This window comes from Pseudorasbora parva, chromosome 5 (assembly GCF_024679245.1).
Source record: "Pseudorasbora parva isolate DD20220531a chromosome 5, ASM2467924v1, whole genome shotgun sequence".
Classification (NCBI taxonomy): domain Eukaryota; kingdom Metazoa; phylum Chordata; class Actinopteri; order Cypriniformes; family Gobionidae; genus Pseudorasbora; species Pseudorasbora parva.
The window spans coordinates 29,876,720-29,888,649 of NC_090176.1; positions in this window are offsets into that span (position 1 = coordinate 29,876,720).

Genomic DNA, 11,930 nt, shown 5'->3' on the forward strand with positions numbered 1-11,930 from the left:
TGTCCAAACTGACTGATGATAAGGGTATCTTTACTATAAAGGCACTACAGCTTACATTGTCTGCCACTTTAAATGCTCAAGCTCTTAAAAGCAGGATGGATTCTGATTGGCTGTCAAAGTTTTTATCACTTATCGGCTGGAAAAAATCATTCTGAAAGTGATTCCAACAATAGTTCCTTTTATCATTATTGCCGTGGTGTGGACTTCCTTGTTATCTTAGAATTAGAATGATTATTAAAACTATTGTGCTTGGAGTGAACAGACTTTTACTTTGTGAACTGTTGCTTCACCAAACAAAAAAAAGTTCCAAAGTCACAGCATAATTGACTGTTGCTTGTTGTTTTGGGGATTTATTTTTACAATCTTTAATGAATGTTTTGAACGGTCAGAGGTGAACAGACTTTCAATTGAGAAGACAGAAATCTCTCAGATTTCATAAAAAAATATCTGCACTTGTGTTTTGAAGATGAACAAAAGTTTTATGGGTTTGGAAAAACATGAGTAACTGATGATTCCTTTTTAGGTGAACTATCCATTTAAGGAGTATTTGAGACTTGATGGGCTAGGCGTAACAAGAGACAAAACAGGCTGGGAAACACGTATTCGGTGTAACAATAAAAGTTTTAAAACGGCGTGATATTAGTTTAGCTACTTCATTTTGAATCTCTCCATCGCCACCCAGGAGATGGATTTCCTCACACCTTTAAACTTCTCACTTCACTTCGAGCTTCAATTTCTCACTCCAGTCACCTCATTTTCATTTCGCTCTGCTCGCAGTCACCCCGAAGCTGGCAAAACCCCTTTCGAAAATGTGCTTATTCAAATCTCACTGAAATTATTCAAAGCGGCGAACTGTTGTTGCTTGGCGAGAACTCCAGCGTGACAGCTGCTGCTGATCTTTGAGACGGCGTGCGTGGGCCCCTCTGACGGACGGACCTCTTTGTGACTTGTCCCTGGGAAACCCTTTCAGTCTGCAAGGTCGAGAGGCACTCTCCCACACTGCGCCGCTTGCGCCGGCCAAACCTACAGTAAAAACCAGTCACCGAAAGTGTGCGAGGCAGCTGTAGTGAGCTCGAACAATATTTTTTGCGTTCACATAGCTGCCTCTCACCGCGTCTTTGTCTGGAGCCGTTGTGTTGCCATTGAAAAGATGTAAAGCTAACTGTATTGACAGCATATAAATAAAAGCCTTTTATTTCGAAGGTATACTGTGGTGGTCATGCATTATATGGATGCCACCTTTTAAATAGTAGCTCAAGTTTTGTTGTTGTTGCTCAGCAGTCACCCCCTGATGCATTAATAAACTTGATGCTCCTTGCCTATTTATCCCATTAAATAAACCGCCATGTGTGAGGACGGTGACATGAAATGAAAAATGACAGTGTGGCACCTGCGCAAGGCCTTCTCAGAGAAACATTGGAAAATACCACTTGTATATCTAACAAAAGTCCCTCACTGTTCGCCTTAACTGTCTAATATAAAATGGATTTCATAAAACTCATATTTCAGCATGAGGTCAAGAGGATACAAGCAAATAGGAAAGTGTGGGAGGAGAATAAAGATGGTGTATACCAACAGGAAATAAACATACAAAAACAATTCCTTTCAGCAGATACAGTAAAAGGCGAGCAGCCCATGGTCGTTTATTTGAGGGAAACTGAACCATGCCAGTTTTCTTCTTGTCAGTCAAACATCTGGAAGACTGTCTCAAAGGAGTCATCTCCCACCGATTTAAACAATATGTGTCCTCTTTCCTCAGCAGTTCCCAGAGCTATTAGGCATCAACTGATGTGATTTGGCACACAGCTCTAATGTAACTCAGCAATAAACCTGATATCACTTGATATCCCAGCGCTGCCACCATGTGTGATAGAAACCCAAGCGGTCACAAGAAGAATCGCACCAAGACGGGAGTGATGTTGCAGTCCAAAAAGGAGTTAATTAAAGTGGAGTGGAATTAAAGAAAAAGTAAAACAGGTTGTCAATAAAAACAGTCTAGAACTTTTTTGTAGTAAAAAAGTACAAACTCTCCTCTTCATTGTGCACTCAAGCAATGCTACAAAAACCTTATTCAAATTTCCTCAAAAACCATGATCCACCCTCCAATCCCCCTTAGTGACAGCTGCCTTAAAGGGTGTGGTGAAACACTGAGTTTCAGTTAATCTCATGTCAATCTTGAGTACCTAGAGTAGTATTGCATCCTTCATATCTCTGAATAGTCTTTAGTTTTATTATATTTATTAAAAAAAAAAGATAGGGTGTACTGAGTCTTTCCGGAAAAAAAAACGAGCGGCTGGAGGCGTATCGTGTGGGCGGAGCAAAAGAATCACGAGCGCACGCAACTTTCATTGAGAGCGTCTGAAAGCTGTGACATCCTCAAGCGTGAAAAAGAAAACGTTACCCTAATAAATCATGGCTATCAATCAGATTTAACTAATACATATATGATTCAGAATCTGATCCGGAGGATAAAATAAATTGAACAGGAGAAGCAGCAACAGCAGGACGTCCGTCTCTGTGGTATGTACTGTTTTGTGTCAACATTTTTGTGCGTTTACTCGCAGTTTATGAGGACATGATTCAGTTTATGGACTATTGTATGCGACTAAACCTTAGCAGTAGCAAGCAAAACGGTTTTGCACGTCAGACTAGTGTAACGTTATACAAAGAACAACAATGGAGTAACCGTTAGCGCATTTGAATGACGAAGCACGCTTTGTGTGAACGTCCCCTAGGTTTATGTTTGGGGTGGTTCAATAAACAAACAAACACCTATAGTGGTCAGCTAAACAAATGTATTTAAACACACACCAAAGATTGCATGCTCCATTGATAAATTAACTATATATGATCGTGTCGTTTACTGATGTTTACTTATGCGGCTATATCCAACTACACACAGAGATTTGAAGCAGTTTTACTCACCGGCTGCTTCCAAAGCACGACCGTGAACCTTTATCGCTGTGACTGCTCCATCAAAAACACACTTCTTTGGTAACATTGTTGATATGTGAAGTCCTGAGACAGCAGTGAGTGCAGCGTTTATGGGCGTGCATTTTCTCTCTTGCTCTGGTCGACGCGCGCGCACCCTTCCGGGAGAAGAGCCGTACGGCCCATACAAGGACCTTCCGCTCTATTAACGTCAAGCGGACCCATACTGGAACAAAACTCCGACACTTGTGAGAAACCAGAAGGAGTATTTTTGACACAGAAATACTCCATCAAACGTCCAACATTAGTTTTTGAAACTTTGTTTATATTTAGGATAGGAATCCAAGTCTTTAACAGTGTAAAAAGCTCAGTATGCATGAAACAGCATTTCACCCACCCTTTAAATACATATTTTCCCATATACTAATATATTAATATATATTTAGACTCCAGAGAATCTTTCTGCACTGTTTTGGTTCTGATCAGGCGAAAAACCTAAAGGACTATAGTTCACAAAAGTATACTATAGTATATTATAGAGTATAGTTCACAAAAGTAAACAATTTCCACCATTTTGAATTTTGTCCAATATATGTATATGCATTGTCCCTATAGGTATTGGTCCATTTCTTCTTTGTGTGTGTGTTTTATATATATATATATATATATATATATATATATATATATATATATATATATATATATATATATATATATATATATATAGAAAGTGGGTACATAATTTTAGTTATTTTAATATAGTATACAAACTATATTAAAACGAAAATTAAATCATTGTTTACTATATATATATATATATATATATATATATATATATATATATATATATATATATATATATATATATATATATATATATATATATATATATATATATATATATATATATATATATTATAGTAAACAATGATTTAATTTTAAAATTAGATTTTTTAAAAATCATCTCATGAAAATCATTCATTCTAAAAATGACCTTTCGGCATAGATGTGCTGTACAGTGGATCAGTAATAAACATAACTGTTTGTACAAGTAGCCCATTCATTCTTAGTGAATTCTCCCTCAGACGTGTTGAAATCGATGTTACCTGTGATAGTTCACATTTCACTGCTAGAGTTTCCATGAAATCATTACATGCCAAAGGACTCTTCATCCATCTATGGACATTTATGACAAACTTTGTATGACCAATAAATATGTTATTGCTATATTCCTTAACAAATAAAATACAATTTTAACTTGTAAAGACAACAAATTTTTGTTATATATTTATATTTTTTATAGCTGGTCCACTGTGATACTTACCAATTTATCCATTAAACACTATATTACCAAAAGCATTGGGACACCCCTCCAAATCCCTGAATTCAGGTGTTCCAATCACTTCCATGGGCAAGGGTGTATACAATCAAGCTTGGCCTCTTAGTTCCAGTGAAAGGAACTCTTAATGCTTCAGCATACCAAGATATCAGGCAATTTTATGCTCTTAACTTTGTGGGAACGGTTTGGGAATGGCCCCTTCCAGTTACAACATGTATGCGCACCAGTGCACAAAGCAGGGTCCATAAAGACACGGATGAGCGAGTTTGGTGTGGAGGAACCTGACTGTCCTGCACAGAATCCTGGCCTAAACCGATACGGGATGAATTAGAGTGTCTCGTCCAACATCAGTGCCTGCCTGACCTCACAAATGCGCTTCTAGAAGATTGGTCAAAAAAATTCCATAAACACACTCATAAACCTTGTGGAAAGCCTACCCAGAAGCTGTTTTAGCTGCAAAGGGTGGGACAACTCTGTATTAAACCCTACAGGTATATATATTTAATATAAGATTATGAGATTATTCATCTCATTCACTGGGCCTTTGTTAATAAACTCTTTAGTTCCCTCTTTACTTCTAGTATAAGTCCTCCCTGGTTTGTTCAGTTCATTGTCCTGTCTCGTCTGTGTAGCTATGTTACGATCAAATATGAACAGAAGATATATTTATATTCTGAAACAGTAGATATATTTACTAGGGTGACCAAACGTCCTGTTTTCCCAGGACATATCCTGTTTTCAAGTCTTGGCCCTAATATAGCAATTTTCTAAAGGGGGCATACTTTAAATGTATAGAAATTAATAAGGAATCTTTGAGTGAACTTCAAGTATCTCATTGCCGGGCCTAGTGTCCTCGTTTTTGGTAATAAAAATATGGTCACCCTATATTTACAGGCAAAAAAGTTTGTTTACCAAAACATTCTTCAAAATATCTTCTATGTTCTGCAAATTAAGGCATACAGGTTTAATACAACAAGTAAACAACAATTTAAAATTTCCAGCAAACTATCCACCAAATATATATATATATATATATATATATATATATATATATATATATATATATATATATATATATATATATATATATATATATGTTTATTTATTTATTTTTATTCTTGAAATAAGAAACTATAAAAGCTAAAAAAAAGCTAAATAATTTAGAATCGAAACACCGCTGTGTGTTGCTCAAAGATGCACAACAGTTTTGCTTGAGCTTTACAGGTAATATTTTCATTTTGTGTCCAAATTATGATAAAATATTAAACTTATTATTGAACTGTTGTATAAAATCAATATCACATTGCACTCGTGCCATTTGGGTTAAAACAGCACTCATGTGATATTGCTTATTACTATAAATATGAGACAAAAAACTCATACGGGGCATTTTTGCTCCAATATCTTACATTTCAGGGGCATTGTAACTGCATTCTATAGACTAAATCATACAGATAGTTGTTGCTTCATCACCAATCAACTGAATAAAAATCTAAGATGAACATTTAACTGTTCAGATTTATATAGTTTTTAATTGTACATTAGTAATTTGCTTTCTGCTAGGTCTTTAAATATGCAAGTCTAAATATGCATACATCCTAAATATTAACCACACTGAATTCCAGTTGAGGAACCAACTAGTCTTAATGGCACATTATCCTGAAAGCGCTTCAGCTGTCATGGGACTCCAATTTTCCTCCCTTGTGAAAAATGTCAATCTTTTTTAACTAAGTGCCTTCTAAGCACATGAAGAACTTCAGACTTCCTTTGGAGAGTGAGAGAGAAAAATACAGTGTATCACTTGCATAGCCTTCTTTGCTTGAAAGGCGTTATTTCAGGGCTGTTGGCCCACATTTCTAAATCAATTACTAGTATTTGTTCAAAGTGAGAGGGGGAGATTATGCAGGAATGTTTACTGGAACATAACCACAAACGCAATCAGAAAATGGAGTTTGTCAGTAAATTACAGAGATTAGTTTTTGAGAAACTATACCTTTCAGTGTCAGCAGTGGCCAGCTGTTGTCTGGTAAGTATTTGCGTGTATCTGCTGTTCTGGCTATCTGACTCATTTGGCATCAAATGTGTGTATGTTTGTCAATAAGAATGGTTGATGTTTCACCAATCACAGGCTCATATAAACTGAAGAGGTGTAATAATAGTCACACTGGTGTGGGTAGGGGGTTTACCCTCCCTCTGGGGTAGCTCATTATTGGCTGGTTGTAATTAAGGAGCAATTTATACAAAGATTACTTTAATTAGCCAATTAGCTGATCATTTGCAACATGAGAGTGCTGAAGCGAATGCCATGTGCAGAGCTTTGGTCTCGTCAGAGGAGCGTACTCTTACCAGCTCTCTGCTTAGATCCCTTTGATCGAGTGAACGGCTGTGCCATTGATGAAAGCAGCGCGGTGACATTGTCACGATCATGGCAAATGGCTCGAGGACATATCCGAGGCTGTTAGGAGAAGGGTCACTGAGTTTAAAGCTTTGCCTTTAATGTGGGTTCCAGTTATTACTGTGTATATGTTTCTCTTGACTTGTACAAATTTATTGCATTTTAAGTGACATACAGTACGGTATGTATTGGTCTGTATAAATGACCATATGTATGGTAACCTTTTGACATCAAATACAATTTATATACATATAGATGTGTGTGTTTGTGTGTAAATAATTGGATATGCAGTAAAGATGAATACTTACATCCCATGTTCCTGAAAATGACTGGTAATTTGTAAATGTAGTGTTTTTTACTGATAACTATATTGTTTGTAATGGTTGTTGTGCTTGATTAGAGTGCATTTTCCCATTAATTATGTAGTTTTGAGAGCTACTGTCAGTGTGTGAAAAGCATTTCTGTTTGTGTCTTGAATGCTAAAAACCTTGTATACATTGGTTAGAAAGCTCTAAAACATTGATCATGGTGACTTTATTTGAATCAAGTAGACTTAGTGTTATGAAAACTAAAACTCTACAGCATGTCTGATACATAATGAGTCACGAAAAATGCAGCACTGACCAAATTAGCTGCTTGGACGCTTCAAAATGTACTTCCGAATAGTGAAGGGTTGTTCATGAACCATTTGAATCATATTGTCTGCTTTCGCCCACAGGTTATTTTTTCCCAAAATCGAAACTGCAGACGGTGATTACACTGTTAACTAAACTTATATGCGAAAATGGAAGAGAGGATCATTTTATTGACTTAATCTTTGAATCTCATTCAGCACAATCATCAAATCTCAAAAGTAATTTTGTTCACTTGAGTTACATTTTCAATAGCCAAATTCCCAGAACATGTTCATGGAATCTTTGATCATGTTCCAAGTTAAGAGATAATTATAATGGAGCAAAGATAAATGATGAGAAACAGAAATGATTAGTTCACCTCCCAAGTCATTCATTTGTCATATGACACTAGCTTTGTATGTCGTCTTTCAAGTTCAATGGAACATTGTGTTTTTCAAAGCTTAAATCTAAAAAAAAGCAGTGACTGGCAAACATATGCCAAAGACTATTTGACTACTTCCTCACACAAAGGTCTATAGCAGATATTTCATCATATATCAGCATGAACTGCAGTTCACGGAGGATTGAAGACGACTAGTAATGGGTGTCAGTGCTAGTGCTCGACTATACAACTATACTCTTCAAACACTGCAATGTGTGGGAGAGGAAAGAGTGATCTGATGTACTCATGCATAACAGATCTAATAATAGGTTCGGAACCAACACACACACACACACACACTCTCACTCACACTCACACTCACACTCACACTCACACACATTGGCTTTAATCGTACATTAAATAAACCATTTATTTGATATAAATATGTTTTTTTGTGTGCGTGTGGTTGTGGGGGGTTACATTGTGGGGACAAAATGTCCCTGCAAGGATAGTAATACCAGAAATCATTGGCCTTGTTGGGAGTTTTTTGGTCCTCAATGGGAAAACAGCTTCATACTTAATTATGTTGTGCTTAGTGGATAGGTTAAACAGTTTGTACAGTATAAAAATCATTATGCCTATGGAAAGTCCCCATAAAACATGGAACGTGTGTGTGTGTGTGTGTGTGTGTGTGTGTGTGTGTGTGTGTGTGTGTGTGTGTGTGTGTGTGTGTGTGTGTGTGTCTGCGTGTGTGCACAAACAAATCCTGTTTATCAGTAAATAATGAATAAAAGCACATTTCTCTGTGCCTTCTTAACAGCAAATTTATTTCTAATCTCATTATAATATTTATAATAAGCTCAACATGTGAAATATCATCAGTGCGTGAAACACCGCTGTTAATGAGAAGGCCAGCAATGGTGCTGCAGGCTAGTAGCACAAATATATTCTATTTATTATTCAGGAACAGAATCAACTACATATGGAAAAGAAAATATGTATTTATAGGCAAATTTCTGCAAATTTAAATAAGTCCATGGGAAGCAGGACATCATTTGTGCCTCTTTGAGGGGGTTTATGATGCACTAAATGCAATATATTGTTGTTACTAGCCTGCAGCATGCGCTTTAGTGGGTTGTGCAAATGATTTCTCAGTGCAATTCTGTTGAGTAGCACATTTTATTCATATTGTTTTTCTTCCAATTCAGCTCATAACTAAATAAAACAAGCTTTGTGACTAAGAAGGGTTAATGCATAATAAAAAACGTATTGCTCTCTTTCGCTATCGCTCATGTAAGTTTGCTGGTCTACGGCAAACTAAAGAAACATTTTCACAGTAAAATCAGCAGGATACTATTTATTCATCAGCCCCTTGGTTTCCTTGGTTCTGTCTCTCCATGGGGATGGAATCCGATGCTAGCGATACACTCAGCCGCAACCTGGCAAGGCCTTGCGTGGGCATTCATACAAAGACCATGCTGCTCTCTCAACAATATTTTATCTGAAAACAGGGCTCAAGAGCTACTAAACAGGTCAAAGCATGTGCGCTACGGCTGTTCGGGACAGCAGGGGTGGAAATAGGTAAGCTGCGTGACATCTCCACAGCTGTAAGATTGATGTTGTTTCCCTCCTACACGGCTGCGCTTTCCCCGTGTAACAGATTAAGCTTGAATTGCAAAGACTAGGTGCAACAAGGGTATCTAAGGACAACCTTGGCAGTAACAAATCTAGTCAGCTGACCAAGCTGAAAAAACCCTCCAAAAGAAGAGTAAATAATCAGGAATATGTAGCACAGTATGCCTAGTTTGCCAGGGGATCAGGGGCATGTGATCCTACCCTTATAACGAAGACCTGAAAAAATCCATGGAGGCAGTAAAAAGACTAAAAGCTTTTGGTGGATATTAAATCCAGTTCTACCTGCCTTAACTTGTAACCAACAGCTGCAGAAACCTCCATTCAGCATCAGGCCATCTGTTAAAAGCATGTAGCTAGAGATCAGTGTGCCAACAATCAATTATTAATGCAGTCATTTACATCACCACTGATGAACACAACAGATGACTGCGAGCGCTAATTAAGAAGATTACAATTCAGAAACGCGTCCTCATATGATAATCATCATTAACACCCTCAAAGAATCACCAGAACGATTGTAATCCTCAAAATGTGACATTAATATTTAAAAAAAAATGAAAAACAGTTCTGCTGTGTTGCTGAACATGCGCGCACACACACGCACACACATGCACACACGTTGTGTTTCCATTTTTATGGGGACTTTCCATAGGTATAATGTTTTTTATACTGTATAATCTGTATATGTTATCACCCTACACTGCCCCTGCCCCTAACCCTACCCATCACAGGAAACATTCTGCATTTTTACATTTACAAAAAACATCACTTAGTATGATAAGATGTTTTCCTCTTGGGGACTAAACAGTGTCCCCACAAGGACAAGGATTTCAAATATTGCCATCTTTGTGGGGACATTTTGTCCCCATAACGTAGGGTTTACCAGGACACACACACACACACACACACACACACACACACACACACACACACACACACACACACACACACACACACACACACACACACACACACACACACAGATTCTGAAGAATATTGGTTACCAAACAATTGATGGGCCAACTGACTTCCATTGCATTTTCTTTTTCCATACTACAGAAGTCAGTGGGGCCAATCAATTTTTCAGAATATCTTTTTTTTCAGCAGAAGAAAGGAATTGCATGCAGGTGGAACAACTTGAGGGTGAGTAGATGAAAAAAAGCCTCGAAATCTAGACGCACCCTAGTGGCAGCAAATATATTTTGCAATGAGTTTTGTCTAGCAACTCTCAATAGACTTCTGAGCTGGAAAAAACAAACTCTGGTCAGGCCAATCACATCGTGTATAGAGTCGGTGGGCGGGGCTTAACATAATGACGGTGGAGGTTCCATATACTACTTGTAAATAAAGAAGCTGGCAAATGGTGGCCTTTCAAAACGGCCTTTGCCGCGACTCTGGAAGACTTGGAGTTAAGCTTTTCTTTTAGAAAAGAACAAAGAACGGCTCTGTAGAAAGGGAACATGTGTTCTGAGTTTTGCTGACCGGATACGGCGAAAGTTTAATCTGTCAACTAGCTCCGCTTCACGTTGCTCTGGTTGGTTGTGCACCGCTATCCAATTGTGAGCAGAGGGAGTTTGAAAGACAACCGTTTATCCCGCCCCTCGGATTGAGCCCTGTCAATGGTGAGTTCCCAGACCAAATATCTTGATGTGGGTCTGGCTTGTCAGGTTAACAAAAACCTGCATGTTGCGCAAAACAATCTGCAATCGAGTTTAACCTTAAGCTAAATCCATTGAACTCATGCTGTTCTGTGATTATTTTAAAGAGGTTTTATGCAAACACCATCTTTATATGTAAATTCAGCTCATTATGGATGGTACTGCAGCGCAATCTGCAAGATCGAGAATTGTAGAGTGTACATTTTGATTTCCGATTAGCCATATTGCACTGCAGCTATATGTTCTCCATAGTGAGTGTGTAAAGCACACTGTCTCTGCACATATCAGAAAGGAATATATTTTCAGCACTAGCATGTTCATGCTAACGGAACAGATCTGTTCTCTTTTAACACTGGGCGGTGTTGTGAGGAGCGTCCCGCTGGGTTGCGTGTCCATGCTGGCTCCACAAGCCACTTCAGCTATGCAGCCTGGGCGAGATGGTCCAGGCAGTGTGCCAGGCGAGGGTGGTTCAGGCCTTGGCACAGGATGCACTTCCACAACAACGACGGGAAGAGATGATTAGCAGCCACTAAACGCACAGACCAAGCAGTCACTCAGCTCGGCCAAGAACAGTGGGAAAATTCACACACGTTCTCACTCTTTCCGATGATCTTTCTCTTCTAGGCCGGAGAAAAAAAGTGCCAAAGATGACAAGACAACAGTTGTCTTTGGTTCCCTGGGCTATGCTGGACTATGCGTTATTTGGTCGGCTGTTTTCTCTCTCCCTCCCTCAGCATTTTTTTCACTCCTACATTTTGTGTGTGTGAAGAAACGGTTGAGAAATTGGGAATCAAGGAGTTCTTATTCAGAACTGAATGTATTAATGGTTGATGAATGTTTGCATTCTTACGAACTAGTTCTTTTTCATCTTTCACAGCAACTCAAATGAGTCACAGGTTACTTGTTGGTCTAAAACGCCTCACTCACTGAATCAGTCAGAGCTGTTAATGAATTAACATCTGATTCAATCACTCAA